The sequence below is a fragment of the Thermobia domestica genome, chromosome 6 (assembly GCF_964235325.1).
Source record: "Thermobia domestica chromosome 6, izTheDome1.hap1.1, whole genome shotgun sequence".
NCBI classification, from domain to species: domain Eukaryota; kingdom Metazoa; phylum Arthropoda; class Insecta; order Zygentoma; family Lepismatidae; genus Thermobia; species Thermobia domestica.
Genome location: NC_137459.1, coordinates 134,147,551 through 134,163,947, shown reverse-complemented (window position 1 = coordinate 134,163,947; position 16,397 = coordinate 134,147,551). Strand labels below are relative to the sequence as shown.

The following is a 16,397-nucleotide window of genomic DNA, read 5'->3' as shown; positions in this document are numbered from 1 at the left end:
ACATTATTTGTGCGTTTCTACCGGACTACATAAATTAAATTCTTTCACGTTAGTCTTTCTTTCTGAAATAATATAACCTAATACCTAATTTGAACACCTAAAGTTTTCAAATGTTGGCACCCAGATTATTAAACTGCGCATAGTTATTAACATATACAAATAGCTATGACAATGAGTGTCACAAATTATTACCAGTATTTTAAAGATGGACTTAAAGTATCTCTCCAATCACTGCACATATGACAGGCATGCAAGTATAGTTATTAATAGTTTATATATATTGTTTTTATACATTTCGTGTTTCCCAAATGGACGAACCATACTTTAAGTATCTTTTGTATAATCAGAACAGTATGAAGTTAGTCTGGTTGAATTGTTCTGCCAGCTATTGAATTATTCTGTCAATTTGATTTCAAAATTACATATAACAAGTTTCAATTAATTATAATGCATGTTCTAAATTCTGTAACAGCTGCATATAGTCACAAACGTATTCCTCTACCAATTCCATATTTCAGTGCGGTAATGAATAATCATGAAATTTTAACACACTCATTTTGATTTTGATTGATAACTTACCTATTCGTTTCACTGTCTTTAGAGCAGTGTATTACATACAAATTAACAACGATTCTTCAATGATTATTAGTATTATTAATTCGTTTTTACGTGCAAAATATTTGACAACTTCACGTTTGCATATGGCTTCCGTAACTGTTGAGTAGTTGCTAGGATACGAAGGACCAATCAGAACGAAGAATCTTCGTTGCTATGGCAACGTAATAAACACACAAGGAGGACGATACCACAACGATTTCCGCACTGGGTCGTAGACTGAAGAGCCTGTAAGTTGCGTGTTTGGTGCGAAAGTGATGATACGTGATGATCTATATTGTTTTTACATTCTAGAACTTCTTATGAGATCGCAATGATATTTATTTGCAGTAAAAGTTTCATCAGATTTCGATTGGTAAGTATTTGATATTTAATTTCCAGGGCACAATATGCAATATGTTTTCGTGTTCGTCTGAGTGTGAAGAAAGTGTATTCAAGATTATAAATACTGCTAAAAATTGATCATAATATTGTTCGAATGATGATAATACCATTGGATTCGAAGAGAACTAGGTCATATTATTTCGAAGGAATTATTATTATGTTGCAAGGAATTATTTACATCATTCAATAATATGGACTGGATACTTTGGATATTTTTTGAAAATAACGATACGATTATTTCGTAACAGCATAGAGAGATTTAAATAGAGTAGCACTGATTTTCATCTTTAAACTTTGAAAGGCCGTCCTACGAGCTATAGATTATCAGATTGACCAAAACATCGGTAGAAGCTTATGTTTGGTAATTGTAATAGCAATTTAAATGCTATCAATCAAGGACATCTAAGTTTTAGATAGGAACAGGTCCGTAGCCAGAACACTACGACAGGAGGGCCGAGATAATTTTGGGAGGGGGTGACTTGAGTTCACTTTACATTCATACAAACATACCAACGAACAGCAAAATTTCACCGGCTGAAGGTGGTCGCAGTGGGAGGGGAGCTTAGTCACTATCGCCACCCCATAGCTACGGGCCTGAGTGGGGATGAGAGTTTTTTCTTAAATACCAAGCTATTTCAGCAGTATAGAAAGATTTAATTATTATGAAACTAGGCATGATAATATATCACAAATATGCGCACAATAAATTGACAAAAGCAAGGGATAAGAGAGAGATTGAAAATTCCATTTTGGCTCCAATATTATCGCTCATGATCCTAAGTATACAACATAACTACCAACCTCAAATTAACGTCATCTTAGTACACAGAAACCACAGATGTAATTGAGTGTTTTGTGTATTCAGAAGTACTATTCCAACATTTATTTTGTATACAACCTAAAGATAGCGGCGAACGTTAGAAGGGTTGTAAAAAGTTTCGGCAGGCACCATTGTGCATCTTTACTATTGTTCAGCATAATTTCTAGGGACAGCAGGGCCATAACTTGTAGAGGGCAGGGGGCAACTGCCCTCAGGGAAGCTCCCCGCCGTTCGAGGGGGCCCACTTTAAGACAAAATTTTCTTAATCCATTTACGATACGAACATGAAATTATAAATAACGCATCAAACAAGTTCACTACATTACATAAACAAAACACACAAAAGGTAAATAAAACAAGAAATGAATGGTGGGCCCATTTCAGCAACAAAAAGTTTACTATTAGGGGCCCTTGAAGTAATATTTATTCGTATGGCTTCTAGATTTGTCAATATTGTCCCCTTAATTAATTTCTCATGTATGGAACGGACCCAGGGGCGTAACTAAAGGCTCCGCGGACCTTGCCGTGCGGGAGGGTCCACAAGCTCCGAAGGGTGGCACAAAGAGTAAGAGAAAGATGGAAAGAAGGGGCGTATTTTCGAATTTTGCGGGGGCCAAACAACGTTTTCTAGAGTGCCCAAATATTAATGCATGCCCCCAGAAAAAATCTAAGTTACGGCACTGGGGGCAGAGAAAATTTAGTAGGAACTGCCACCAGGTCCTCCATCCTGGCTATTTGTAAAGCTTTATACATACTAAATATTGAGAAATTTGGTAGACGACAAACAAGTGTGCTTTCTGTGTGTCTGGCAACGGGTTTGGTCTACGCTGCGGTGGTTTATATATATCTAGTTTGATTTTATTTGAAGTTTTACGTCGGTTTTCAGCACTGAGGAATAAATGTGAATATACAGTTTAAGGTGTAATAAAAACCATATGTACACTTATCCAGAATTAAACCCCAGTTTTTGGCACTGAAAGCGAGAGCACTAACCATCTCGTCAAAAAAAAAAAAAAAAAAAAAAGTTGATACGCGATTCCCATGACAAAACCCAACCATCCTGATAATAAATGGCAAACATCTCAATCTGTGCATCACGCTAATCCTAATAATAAACAGCCAAGCTAATAGATGTCGCTACTTGCACTATCGCCTGCCTGTTTGACAAATAGTTGTTGCTACTTGCATTATTATTTACCTGAATAACGAACTGCTTGAATAATTGCGTAAATAGTCTATGTTATAGATTTTGGGGTGGTTAGAGCTCTTCCGTGGCTAAGCGATTAGCATACGCGCCTTTGAAGTGGGAGACCCGGGTTCGATTCCCGGCGGGAGCTCATGTGGTTCGGATTCCACGTTAATCATTAGATCTGTGTCTCATATAGCCTCGCTGCTGAGCGGGACGTTAAACTCAAAATCACCTCAATTTTGAGGTGGTTGGTGGGCAGAGTAAAGAAATTAAATGTGAACAATTACACCTTTTAAGAACGATTTTAACCTATAGAATATAGCAGGCCAAACACTCGGGAACCTATAGAATATTTTGATTCAACAGAGAAAGGAACGCAGATATTGTAAAATATTTTACAATAAATTATTGGATATGTATTTTTTATAATAGTTGATATGTACCTTTTATAATAGTTGAGGCTACAATGAAAGAAAAATTGTTATATTTGAATGAACAAAGGAAGTTACGTAAATATTGTAAAATCTTTTTCAATCCGTTTTATTCTTTTAGTCGAGATTTTTTCACAGTTTGTTATTAAAATACTTACTCACATATCCTCATTTTATTGTCCTAACAAACCAATATATGTTACCAGCAAAATAGTTTAGATTGATCGAGCTCCTGGTGCGACAGTATTTCGTGTCACGGACCCCCTCCATTACGAAATCCTGGCTAAGGAACCAATATATAAAGCCTGTAAAATAGTTTAGAATGATCGAGTGTCTGATGTGATGACCACGGTATTTCATGTCACGGATCCCCCCCCCCCTCCCGTTTACGAAATCCTGGCTACGTGCCTGCGTGGACCTATAGTTTAAGGTGAAATCCAAACCTAAAGCGTTCAGATTTCAAGGCTCACTCTCCGAGAACCGAACCCCAGACCCCATGCAGCGATAGCCACTAAATCAACAAGAAGATCATATTTGACATTTTCAGAACCGAGGCTATATAAAGCGCTGGCTGTCAATGTAACGTGTAATACACACCGCTTGTACTACCACTGGGAATTCAACTTAGTTTCCCGCACCAAGAACGGGAACTTAACCATGTAGCCATATCGATGGGAGATATCTGCAACACAGCCGATTCGAATGGAGGTACGTACGAAGGGTACATAGGTAGCTCCTGTGTGACTCAACTAAGTGCCATGGGTAAGGTGATTTCTTAATATCATATTTTTCCACTAAATGCCATTCATCCTTACATTATGTTCTTGGGACATGATTTTAGCTGAAATAAACGGATAACATTAGTTAAACAAGAGTGACCGCGGTGAGTCCATGGTGAAGCGTTCACCTCTGATGGGTGGGGTCCCTGGTTCAATCACAGCTCGTAGTTAGTGGCACGGTGGACAAATACCGTGTGCATGGATTTTCTCGTGGTCGTCCCGTTTCCTCCCACTTTCGTCGTGCCACCATATAATTCATTCTCTTCATCGTCGTCTTCTTTAGCCTACCCGGCATAATTGTGGGCGTAAAACCGACAGATTTCATTTCATTTTTAAACAGAAGAAGAAATGCTGTTGATAGGACATAACGAGAGAACTCCGAGAAAACAGAGAACATGATATTGTCAAGACCATATGCATACGCGACAAACAATCGAACAAGGGATCCTTGGCATTAAAGATGAATGCTCGGATGAATTAATGTTCGCGACACATTGCGTTGCGCTGAAGAGTTATGATTTGTTACGAGCGATTTCGACACCGTAGTCTGTGCCATGTACTCGCAGTGAACTGTCGACACAGACTGTTGGAGGTGCTGCTTGAGTTCCTCTATCACTTGCACCGCATATGGACAATGGTTCTGAGTGACAATATGCTTTAATGCTCGGCGCGACGTATCACTGAGGGTTTTCTTCCGGCTACTGTTTCTCTTGGCTGATGTTGTTTTGTAGGCCTTGTACACTGTCCTTCGTGACACACTCAACACACTTACCAATTTCGTCACCCTCGCACCAGCACCAAAAAACTGTCGTCTTTGGAAATCAGAGAGGTCGTTCATTTTACACTATCACAGTCTGTTCAGTTTATTGCACACTGCCGTTTACTATTCCTCACGTAGTACAGAATTTGGAATAAACACCACTACTACTGCCAATGGCCCGTAGCTCGAGTCGATGTCTGACCGTTGCCAACCGAGACATTTGACGTGTTTCCAACTCCAGATGTTTCCATTAAATTGATAGGTTTCTGCACTTCGATTTTAATAATGAGAGGGAGAGGGTCAAAGCAAGTTTGCTAGTAATCTAAAATTTTATAACGTACGTACATATCTTACACACATAGAATGAATAACAGAGTGATTTAGGTTTTGAGTAACAGGGCGAATCGTGAGGGAAGTCATTGCGGTAATAATTACAATTTTATCGGTACAAGCTAGGGAAGAAAATTTACCTAATGTCCTGATTCTTCTATAGAAGAATTTGGAAGGTAGCTAAGTTTTATTCCCTTAGCTTCTAGCGATAATATGATGTTTTTCTACCGATGTGACTTCCCTTACGAGCCGTCACTAGTAATACTTAATATAAGATTCAAGTAGCGGGTGGGAGATCCAAGGTGTGTTGCACCGCTTGCTCTGTCGATTGTCATGCCTCTGCTTCAACTGTATATTTACGAAAATAACTGTCAAGTATAACAAGGGGTAAGACTAGCCCTATGAAAACAGTGATGGTACAGGTATTTGGAGGGCACCATGAAAAGGGTCGAATTTTGCTTAGCGTCCCTCTCAGCAGCGAGGATGTATGAAACATGGATCTACAGCTTAACGTGGAATCCGGACCAAATGAGCTCCGGTGGGAAATCGAACCCGTGTCTCTTGCATCGATGTCGCCACGAAAAAGGTGGTGCTATCAATATTGAGAGGGCGCCTTACGAATTGGTGTGTGTGAGAATATATGTTGCTATAGAAATCTCATATGACAAAATATGATTTTAAATATAACATAAGATATAATTTTGAAATAAAGATATTTTAATTTTTTTGTTTGATGTTTGAAGATGACCCGGAGTTCCGGCAGTAGGCCCTTTTACCACTTCAGGGACGGCTTTGAAAACGCTGAAACACGTGTTCCCCTAATTTAATTATGATTTTATGTAACGAAATTCGCACCTACATCTTAAGCAAATCCTTACATTTTCTGAATGAGTATAAAGGTAAGCAAGAAAGTTCTATCGCTTTTTCATCCACCACCTTCGAACATCGATATGTCAACTAAGACGTACCTGGAAGATCAAAAATAGTACTCGTCAGCATCGATGACCTTCTGCCAAAGTTCTGGAAGGCCATGGATTCCATCGCGGTAGAACTTGGTGAGAAGTGAAGCGAAGAAATTATCAGGTGCACTTTGCGATTTGAACTGGCGTCCTCTAAGGTGATTGTCCAAGAAAGGAACAATCGTACGGTGCAATGTCCGGGGAGTATGACGGATGCAATATTGTTTCCCATCCAAGGCCTAGAATGGTGTCCCGGGTCATCCAAACCACGTAGGGCTTAGCGTTGTCCTGTAACAAGAGGACCCCTTTGCTATTCAGAAGTGCTGGCTCCAGAGTTTAGAGTTTTTCTTGAACACAGCTCAACTGCTAACAGTACACAGTTGCATTGATGCTCTGACCAGCTGATAGCAGTTCCCGATACACGAAGCTGCGAGAAGTCCACCAAACACACAGGAGGACCTTCTTCTGATGCAGTGCTGATTTTGGCTGTTTTGGAACCAGTTCATGGGTGCTAACCAATGATTACGCAGCTGTGGAGCTTGCACTGAGAAAAAAAAAATGTAGGTGGCATACTTAAAAACGTAGGTTACATTCGTAATTCCTGTAGTTTCTGGACTTAACGTACAACCGTATATAACATCCTGCAGCAAACGTATAGCTGAAAAAGTATGTATTATACGTACTGTCTGCACAAGTGCAATGACGTCATTCGTGTGACGTTATCTGCAGTAACAAGTATATACGGAGGTAATATCTAGCTTTGTGACGTCAGGGTCGTATGTAGCATGTGGGTTAATAATGACGACATACACTGACTATCAGGACGGAGCATGATTTCAAGAAGTATGCAATATACGTTCTGTACGTATGTTTCTTGCGTTCAACCCCGAGACAGCATCTATATTGTACTTGTGCCCCATACGTACGACTAGATACAGTATACGTATTGTAAGTATGTATTATACAGATTTTCCTTATGTCGCACACAGCTTGTCCAGATACAGCATACAGAATATCCGTATGCACCATACAGAGTGCATTTATGTAGCTTACAGACTGTCTGCATGCAGCATATAGATTATACGTATGTCGCGTACAGGTTGGCCACATGTAATGTATAGATTGGATGTATATAGCTAATAGGTTGTCCATATGAAATATACAGATTTTACCTGTATCGAATACGTATTGCCTTCTTGTAATGTATGGATCGGACATATGCAGGATCTAGAGTGTACGTATAGTGCACCATTATTAAAGTGCTGCAACATACTGCAAAGTGCATGATACATTCTTACTGTAATGTTGTCAAATATTGTTTTACTCTGTATGAAAACAAAAATAGCTTAAAATATGGTTGATCTCCTTTGTGCCAATAATAATAAAATTAACAATACTACACTTTTCAAATCTTAGTTTGGAGCAGTGAAACTGTCCAAAGAAATGTATTTACCTGCAGGGTGTCCTATAAGTTTGGGCTTCCTGCTAATTCGTTGGAAAGCTACTGCAAAGTCAAGTGTTGAAAAGTGACACAAGCGTTAATTTTAAAATTATGGGCACAAAGCAGGGGCGGATCCAGGACGGACTTCTGGGGGGGCGGTCGGCGGTAATACTGCTACTTTTAAGAGCTCCAAACTTGTTATGGATGGGTTTATTTATATATAAAATAAAAAAGTTTCCTCTTGTGGGGGGGGCGATCGCCCCGATCGCCCCCCTCTGGATCCGCCCCTGGCACAAAGGAGGTTAACCATATATTAAACTATTTTCGTTTCCATACAGAGTAAATCAATATGTGATATATTACTGTAAGAATTTATCATATGGTTTGCAGTTAGTTAGTTGCAGCACCTCAATAATAATGCAAAATGCACAGCCTTATACAATCCTATATTCAAACTCAAACAAGATTTACGTACAATCATTTATTAAGCTGTTATCATCCATTGCTTGTACGATATAAAGATTATTTTACCTCATTCTTTTCCTTAATAGTATCTTCTACTAAAGTGCAGTTGTTACCACAAGAGGCCTGAATAGAATTTTCCAGAAATAACTTCTCTGTACATTTTAATTAACAGGTATTTTTTTTTTAAATGTCGCAATAATTAAAAGTGTGGTGTCAGCCGGAAACGCATTCGCTTACAATATTATTTCTACTCAGTACTCGCCATTAAAAATGAAACACCAAGAAGGAGACTGGGTAGATGCGCCAAAGTTCCCAGGCCGATACCTAATAGTAAGTGCAGAATACTCTTAAACGTTCGCTGTATTCGCTGTGTGACAACGTGGTGACAGCGGAGGCGTTGTGCAGCCATCGACTAAACATATTTATTCTTCCCTGCTATAGACATTCTGCAAATTTGGACTTTCCTGGATGCATCCTTCTTAGTGCAACATTTTAAAGAAAGAGCAATTTAACAGTCTCATACATTGCTTAAAGAAAGAGCAATGATTCTCAGAATTACTCGGAAGATATATATACACAATAATTTAAAACGGTTATTTCAAACTTTGCAATTCAAAGCACGAAAAGAACTATAGATAAAGGAACACTGATTTTAGCCAAATAGTAATTAGTAAACTCAATCACACTCAGTACCATTAGTTGCTTGGTGTTATCCGTAAGTCAGAGATCACGGTATCTCATTTCGTGTAGATTTTTGCATTTGTTTAACGCTAAAAATGTATTTTATCGCTAATTGAACCCAGTACCATATATATACCGACAGGACGTACCTTAGTCACAAGGTGACATGAGTGAAACACTAAACTATTCGATTGACACCTGCGGCCTTGTCAACACTAGAGAAAGTTACAAAGTGATTAAGTAAATACGGAACATAGTTCATACAAAGTATAGCGATGTATGAAGTCTCCGTTTCATACGACTTGGATAAAGGATACATCTGAAATAGCAACAAAGAAATATATAATGATTTCTCTGGATAATTTGGATTAGTCCAGAATTCGAACACACACACGCTGGTAAGTCCAACATTTTTTTTTTTTAACTTCTTTCTTCGGATTCCCAATAAAGTTGACTACTGAAAAGCTGAGTTATAGATTCTGTATTAAAACAACACCTTCGCTAGACATGTTCAGTATACACATTGTCTTACATACAGAACAATACATTAGTTATTAATGCATGTCTGAAATAATAGTGCTTCGTATAGAATTTTACTTCATCCAATCGCAATAGCACAAAGATAAAAAATATTGCTAGGGATAATGTTCTTATTACAGAGAAAAAGAATTAAAATGACTTAACATTAACAATCATTTTCTTTAAACAGAGATAATATTTTATTATAATTTATGGAAGAAAGAAATAATTTGTAGTACAGTATCTTTATTAGGGTTATATATTCGTACAAAATAATGTAAGTACAACTGAGTCTGTCTTCAGAAAGGGCGTACTTTTAGCCACAACCTACACTGCTTCTTTTGACTGTCTTTCAAGCAGAATCCTGGTTTGATGCACGAAATACCTGCAACAAAAATCAGAAAATATTTAAAATGTTATATTCAGTGTGCTTAATTTGGTTGTACTTAACAATACAAAGTATCTTAACATTTTTGAGATTAAATGGACAAAATCTGTTCGGTCAGGTATGGACTTTTGGGTTGCACGTAGAAAAACTATGAAGTGTTTATTGATGCTGAACAACAACTCAAAATGTATTACCATTCAAAAGTAAGTGGGTACCTCAATGGTGTTCGGGCTACCATGGGGTACCTAATGTCTGTATTTTTTAGATATATGAAAATATATGTCTCTAAAATGTAAGGAACTGACATCTGTTTACCGAAAACCTCAACTCGGTAAGCCTTATGGATATCGAGATATGGGAAAATAAAGAGCGACACTACAGAACTGTGGAATTTGCGTACTAGATGGTGCAGTTTCGGAAACGTAATTACGAGGGCTTACAACAACCTCAAAAGTAGTTTCAATTAAATACACTACACACACGCCCTAATGGGGGTTTTCGGGTACCATGATATTCCCAGAACTCTCATTTCTAAATATTCTAAAATATGTCTTAATAACGTTTTAAAGAACGTTAGAGGTGTGTGTTTACCGAAACCGCAAGTCGGTACGCCTAACAGTTACCGAAATATAGTGAAATAAAAAGCGACACCATAGGTACGTGGAGCTTGCATATTAGACAGTACAATTTAGAAAATTAATTAAAATATGACTATCAAGATATTGTCAAATAAAGGGAGGATCCATATAGTTATGGGGTTTTCGTGTTAGGTGGTAAAATTTCCGAAACCGGTCATGTAAAATTAATAAGCATCAGTAGCAATTTCATCTTAAAATAATTAGGTATTTCCATGGAGTTTAAGAACATCATGGGGTCTACCAAGATTAAATTTTAAAAGTTTTGTAAAATATATTTTGACATTTGTAAAGAGTATTAGAAATATGTATTTACCTAAAAGTTCCAGCTAGTACATCTAGCAGCTAGAGAGACACCATACAATAAAAGCGTATTAAATCTTGAAATTTCAGAAAACAATTATTGATCCTAACAAAAGTTAAATAAGATGGTACTTATATGGGTTAAGTGAGAACCTCAGACTCGTCAGTACAATTTCGATCGAAAGATTAATTCAGCTCTAAATTTTCTTTGGACAATTCCAAGCGTTCATCGGGCTCTGAAATAAAGTGAACATTTTTTGTCAATATCTAATATAGCAAGCGAGATATAAGGAATTATGTATTTTATGACGTCGTAAAAATAGAGACCCACATGGATTTGTACTTTTGAGTATTTGCTGTAAGAAGAAGAAATTTCAGAAAACAACCGTATATACCTTAATAGACAATTAAATGGGCGGGGGCACAGTGGCTTAGTGGTAGAGTGCTTACCTCTGGTGTATTGGGTTCTTGGTTCGATCCACGGCCAAGTCAGTTTGTAGTGGACATCGTATTCGTGGGTTTTCTCGGGGTACTCTCCTCCCACCTTTGCATTCCATCAATTCTGTCAACAACATTCACTTGCTTTAATCATAATCTCCCTGAGACTAAAATGCATAATCGTGGGTCGCTACACTGAAATATTTCCTTTTATTTAATTTTAAAATTAAATAGGGAGTTAAGTATGATCGTATTTCTATGGGTTAAGTGAATACTCCAATAGTTTCTGCAAAAAAAAAAAAAAAAGATTAGTTAAATACCCTACCACTAAGCTACTGTGTCCCCGCCCACTGAATTGTCTATTAAGGTATATACAGTAGTTTTCTGAATTTTTTTCTTATAGGAAAGACCCAAAAGTACAAATCCATAAAGATCTCTATTTTCACGTCATAAAATATATAATTCCTTATATCTTATTTACTATCTTAGATATTGACAGCGAATTTTCATTCTTTTGCACAGCTCGATGAACCCTTGGAATTGCCTGAAGAAAACCTAGGACTGAACTAATCTTTCGATCGAAATTGTACTGAGGTACTGATTTAACCCATAGAAGTACCATCTTATTTAATTTTGTTGCGACCAATAATTGTTTCCGAAATTTCAAGCTTTTATTTCACAGTGTTTCTCCAGATGTTAGATGTACTAGCTGGAAGTTTTGGGTAAATACATATTTCAAATACTGTTTACAAATGTCAGATTATATTTTCAAAAGCTTTTAAAATTTAATTTTGGTAGACTCCATGATGTTCTAACACCCCATGAAGATATCTAATTACTTTAAGATGACATTGCTACTGGTGTTTATTAACTTTCCATGACCGATTTCGGAAATTTTAGCATCTAACACGAAAACCCCTTAACTGTGTTGGTCCTCCCTTTATTTGACAACATCTTGATAGCCGTTAGTCATATTTTAATTCAATTTCCGAATTGTAGCGTCAAGTATGCAAGCCCCACATACCTATAGTTTATTCCCCCCCCCTAAAAAAATCAGTTCTTTACATTTTAGAGACATGTATTTCCATATATCTAAAATGCAGAAATTAGGTACCGCATTGGAACCCCATTGGAGTACTCACTTACTTTTGCATAGCAAGGTAAAAACGCCAGTGGTTCTCACTTTAAGTTTGAAAACATACTATTTTGTCTCTTCTCTGAGCATCGTGAATCTGTCGGAGCTGTACCATAGTTGGAAAGACTCACTGATCCTTCCTATAGTGACCATGTAGTCAGAATTCAAAAAGGAGTAGCCCTTGAAGGAAAAACAATATTTTAAAATCCTTGCACCAGTAGTCGTCACCTTAAAATCAAAATGTTCCAGTAGTAGTCAGGATTTTCTACCAGTGTTCATCACTCAAATAACTTGACAATTTATTCAAAAACGCACTGTGTATCAGTTTAGGGTTGAGAATACAATATAAAGTAGTAAGCTTAATAACTTTGCATCACTTTTAGCACTCAAGAAAGAAAATAAAAACGTTTTTACATACTTTTTAAAGCAATTTCAGAAAGAAAAATGTTAACTGAATTCAAAAGTTAACTGTATATCACTTCCACGTTAAGAGTACAATATTAAATACTATGTTTAATAACTATACGTCACTTTAAACTCTCGAGAATGAACATAAACAATTGTACATACATTTTAAAAACAATCTGAGAAACAAAATAAGTTAACTGAATTCAAAATTTAATTATACATCACCTTAAGCTTAAGAATACACTATAAAATGCTGAGATTAATAAAAAATGAAATCTTTAAGTTTAACGTCCCACGGTTATGCCGGTTAGGATAAGGAGACGGTGATAATGAGAAATGAGTGAAATGGTGGAATGAGCAAAGTGGGAGGAAACGGGAGAACCCCGAGAAAACCCACGAGCAAGGTGTTTGTCCACCACAAAGTCCACACGGCGCGAGTTGGGATCGAACCAGGGACCCCAAGCACCGGAGGTGAACGCTCTACCACTGAGCCACCGCCCCCCCTGAGATTAATAACAATGCATTACTGAAGAATGAAAACAAAAATGTTTTAGCTACCTATATTGTATTTACATGTTATTTCTCATTAACATTTTTTTTTCTTGATAACTCATGATCAAGTCTAGGGATGCGCAAGAGAAAAGATTTGAGGTTGTCTCCTCTCGAAAAGGTGCCGCGAAAGTTGTCTCGTCTCGAAAACTGGATCCGTTTCTATTGGAAAAACTCTATCTTGTCTCGAATTTCGTAACAAAAATTGTCTCGTCTTGTCTCGTGCGCATCCCTAATCAGGTCCATAGCCAAAAACTTCATTTCGGAGGGTGCTCGATAGGGCTTTGGGATATCCGAATTTAGATATAAATAATCGATGTCGACAAACTATCGAAACTTGTTCGAAATATCGAAAAATACAGCAATATCGAAATAAAAACAATATCAAAAATCGAAAATATAGAAATATGAAAGAGATCAAAAATATGGATATATCGAACAAAAACGGATATATGATCTTGGAATACGATTTGGTGGAATAATGAGGGAGAAAAATAATCATTGATTAAATATTAAATTGAAAAGAAATAAGAGCCTGACGCTCAAATACTTATCTATCCGGCACCCATCTTGATCCCATAAAATATCATGAAGTGCTTCATTGATTCTAAACCCAATAATAGTAATTTAACAATAAACACAATATATAATTTACTACGCACCTTGAAATGTAGAAATTAATGATTGTAATCCCCAGCTTTCCAATAGACCTTTGATTTCTCCAAATGAAGATTCGGATATCTTGTTTCTTCTCAAGCAATAATGGGTTACAATAATCAGTTGCAGTCCAAAGCCAAGTCACTAAGTTAAGCATAAAAATAAAAGAATTCATTAGTTAGATGCATACAAAATCCTACGCATGTAAATCCGAATCTACTTGTATTAAATTGTAAATTTAAACAAACTAAATTATACTACAGTTATAGTGACATCAAACATACATTAAATAAGGTATACAGAGTGTCTCAAAAGTCCCCTGACATAGGGTAACTCTGTTATTATCAGAGTTACAACAGAATGTAGGAGGGAAAAGCATATCCAATTATGATGTTTTCAATCTAAAGTGAAGGAATTTTTAAAATCGGATGACCCGTTTGCGCTGTACACTCTCTATGCGCCCAATGTGAAATGAAAATGCAACGTTGCCATTTACCTGGACCCACAACAGAAGTGAGTGAAGTTACTGTCTTTTACGCTAACATGTCGATGGCCAGCCCCCGTTTCAAACAGTAACTTCATTCACTTATGTCGTGGGTCCAGGTAAATGACAACGTTGCATTTTCATTTAAAATTGGGTGCATAAAGAGTATACAGCACATTCATCTTGTCCGATTTTTTAAAAAAGTGTTCACTTTAGATTGAAAACGTCATATTTCGAGATGTTTTTCCTCTTACATTTTGTCGTAACTCTGATAATAACAGAGTTACCCTATGTCAGGGAACGTTTGAGACATCCTGTATACATCATAAGAGGTTCCTTTCTTAATTCTACACGGATGTGGTTTCATTGAATGTGAGGTGGGTGATACACATTAGGCCTTTTGGGAGTACGTCACAGGGACGACCGTAATTTTGTGTTCAAAATTTTTATGAACTGGTGGGATATGTGATACATAGCCACGGGCTAGAATTTTCTCAGTATGTCAAATATGCAATCAGATTTCATGCAGCTTAATTTGGTGAAAAGCTATTGCCAATTGAACGTTACATTTACCTCTTTCTTGCAGATGTTGAACCATGCCGTTAGCACGTGAGGAATGGATCGAAATAATCAAACTGTGGGGCGGGAGGAGTATATGTGCAGTGGTTGCCGATTGCAGAGTCATCCACAACGTGACTCTGTGTCACATGTTTCAGTGTCACAGTAATTAACTAAATTTGAGAAGACGGGCACATTCGTGAACATACATCGTAGCGGTTCAAACTCGCGGGACCTTGTTCCTTCCCCATTTTGAACCGGTACATGAAAATGCCATTTACTCCATGTTTGCCTGCGCCGATTTTGAAAATTCCTTCACTAATCGATTTCTCCCGTTGAGTACTACAAGAACCAGTTAAAATCTCGCGGGCCCTTTATTCTTCCCCATTTTGAACCGGTACATGAAAGTGCGATTTTTTTTCATGCTTGCCTGCGCCGATTTTGAAAATTCCTTCACTAGTCGATTTCTCTCGACGAGTACTACAAGAATCAGTTAAAATCTCGCGGTCCTTTTTTCTTCCCATTTTGAACCGGTACCTGAAAATGCGATTTTCTTCATGTTTGCCTGTGCCGATTTTGAAAATTCTTTCAGTAATCTATTTCTGTCTTCGAGTACTACAAGAATCAGTTAAAATCTCGCGGGCCCTTTTTTCTTCCCCATTTTGAACCGGTACATGAAAATGCGATTTTCTTCATATGCTTGCCTGCGCCGATTTTGAACATTCCTTCACTAATCGATTTCTCTCGTCGAGTACTACAAGAATCAGTTAAAATCTCGCGGTCCTTTTTTCTTCCCATTTTGAACCGGTACATGAAAATGCAATTTTCTTCATGCTTGCCTGCGCCGATTTTGAAAATTCCTTCACTAGTCGATTTCTCTCGACGAGTACTACAAGAATCAGTTAAAATCTCGCGGTCCTTTTTTCTTCTCATTTTGAACCGGTACCTGAAAATGCGATTTTCTTCATGTTTGCCTGTGCCGATTTTGAAAATTCTGCTAAAACCTCTGCTGCCTTTCGAGCAGTACTGCGAACTATAGAGTATGTTTAATATAGGGATTTTCAGTTCAATTTTTGCCGCTTTGTTATTATTAATACTTTTAAAAGGAGTAAAGGTACTGGGTTTGTTATTTACTTCTTTCATTTACATAAAACGGGACGAATACTACTTTTTTCCATCTACTGACGGGACGGCCGCGACACGCCCCTAAAACGGGACTGTCCCGGTCAAAACGGGACGTATGGTCGCCCTACGATAACGACAAAAAAAAAAAAAAATTCCGATTGGAGACTTTTTTGGGTGATTTTTAAATAACGATTTACCTACTTACACATTTAGCGACTTTTTGCTGCAAACAAAATGTTCATCTGTAGAGAAGCATTATTAGTTCAAAACAGTTTTTACGTTCTTTTTTTCTGTTTGTTTGTTTTAATCAGCGCAAGTGATGAAGAGTTTGGAAATACAGCGTA

General features: G+C 37.3%; 2 protein-coding genes across 3 annotated transcripts in view; one reads left to right on the top strand and one right to left on the bottom strand.

Annotated features, from left to right (window-relative positions):
• The window catches only part of Dhc62B (Dynein heavy chain at 62B), a 321,508-nt gene extending 320,799 nt beyond the window's left edge, over positions 1–709 (bottom strand). For both annotated transcript variants that reach the window (XM_081762141.1, XM_081762142.1), the window contains exon 1: positions 580–709. The gene's annotated coding sequence lies outside the window, so the exon portion shown is untranslated. The remainder of the gene's footprint in view (positions 1–579) is intronic.
• A 125-nt stretch (positions 710–834) lies between these two features.
• The window catches only part of LOC145688227 (IQ motif and ubiquitin-like domain-containing protein), a 212,069-nt gene continuing 196,506 nt past the window's right edge, over positions 835–16,397 (top strand). Inside the window, exon 1 of the mRNA XM_081762137.1 lies at positions 835–970. The gene's annotated coding sequence lies outside the window, so the exon portion shown is untranslated. The remainder of the gene's footprint in view (positions 971–16,397) is intronic.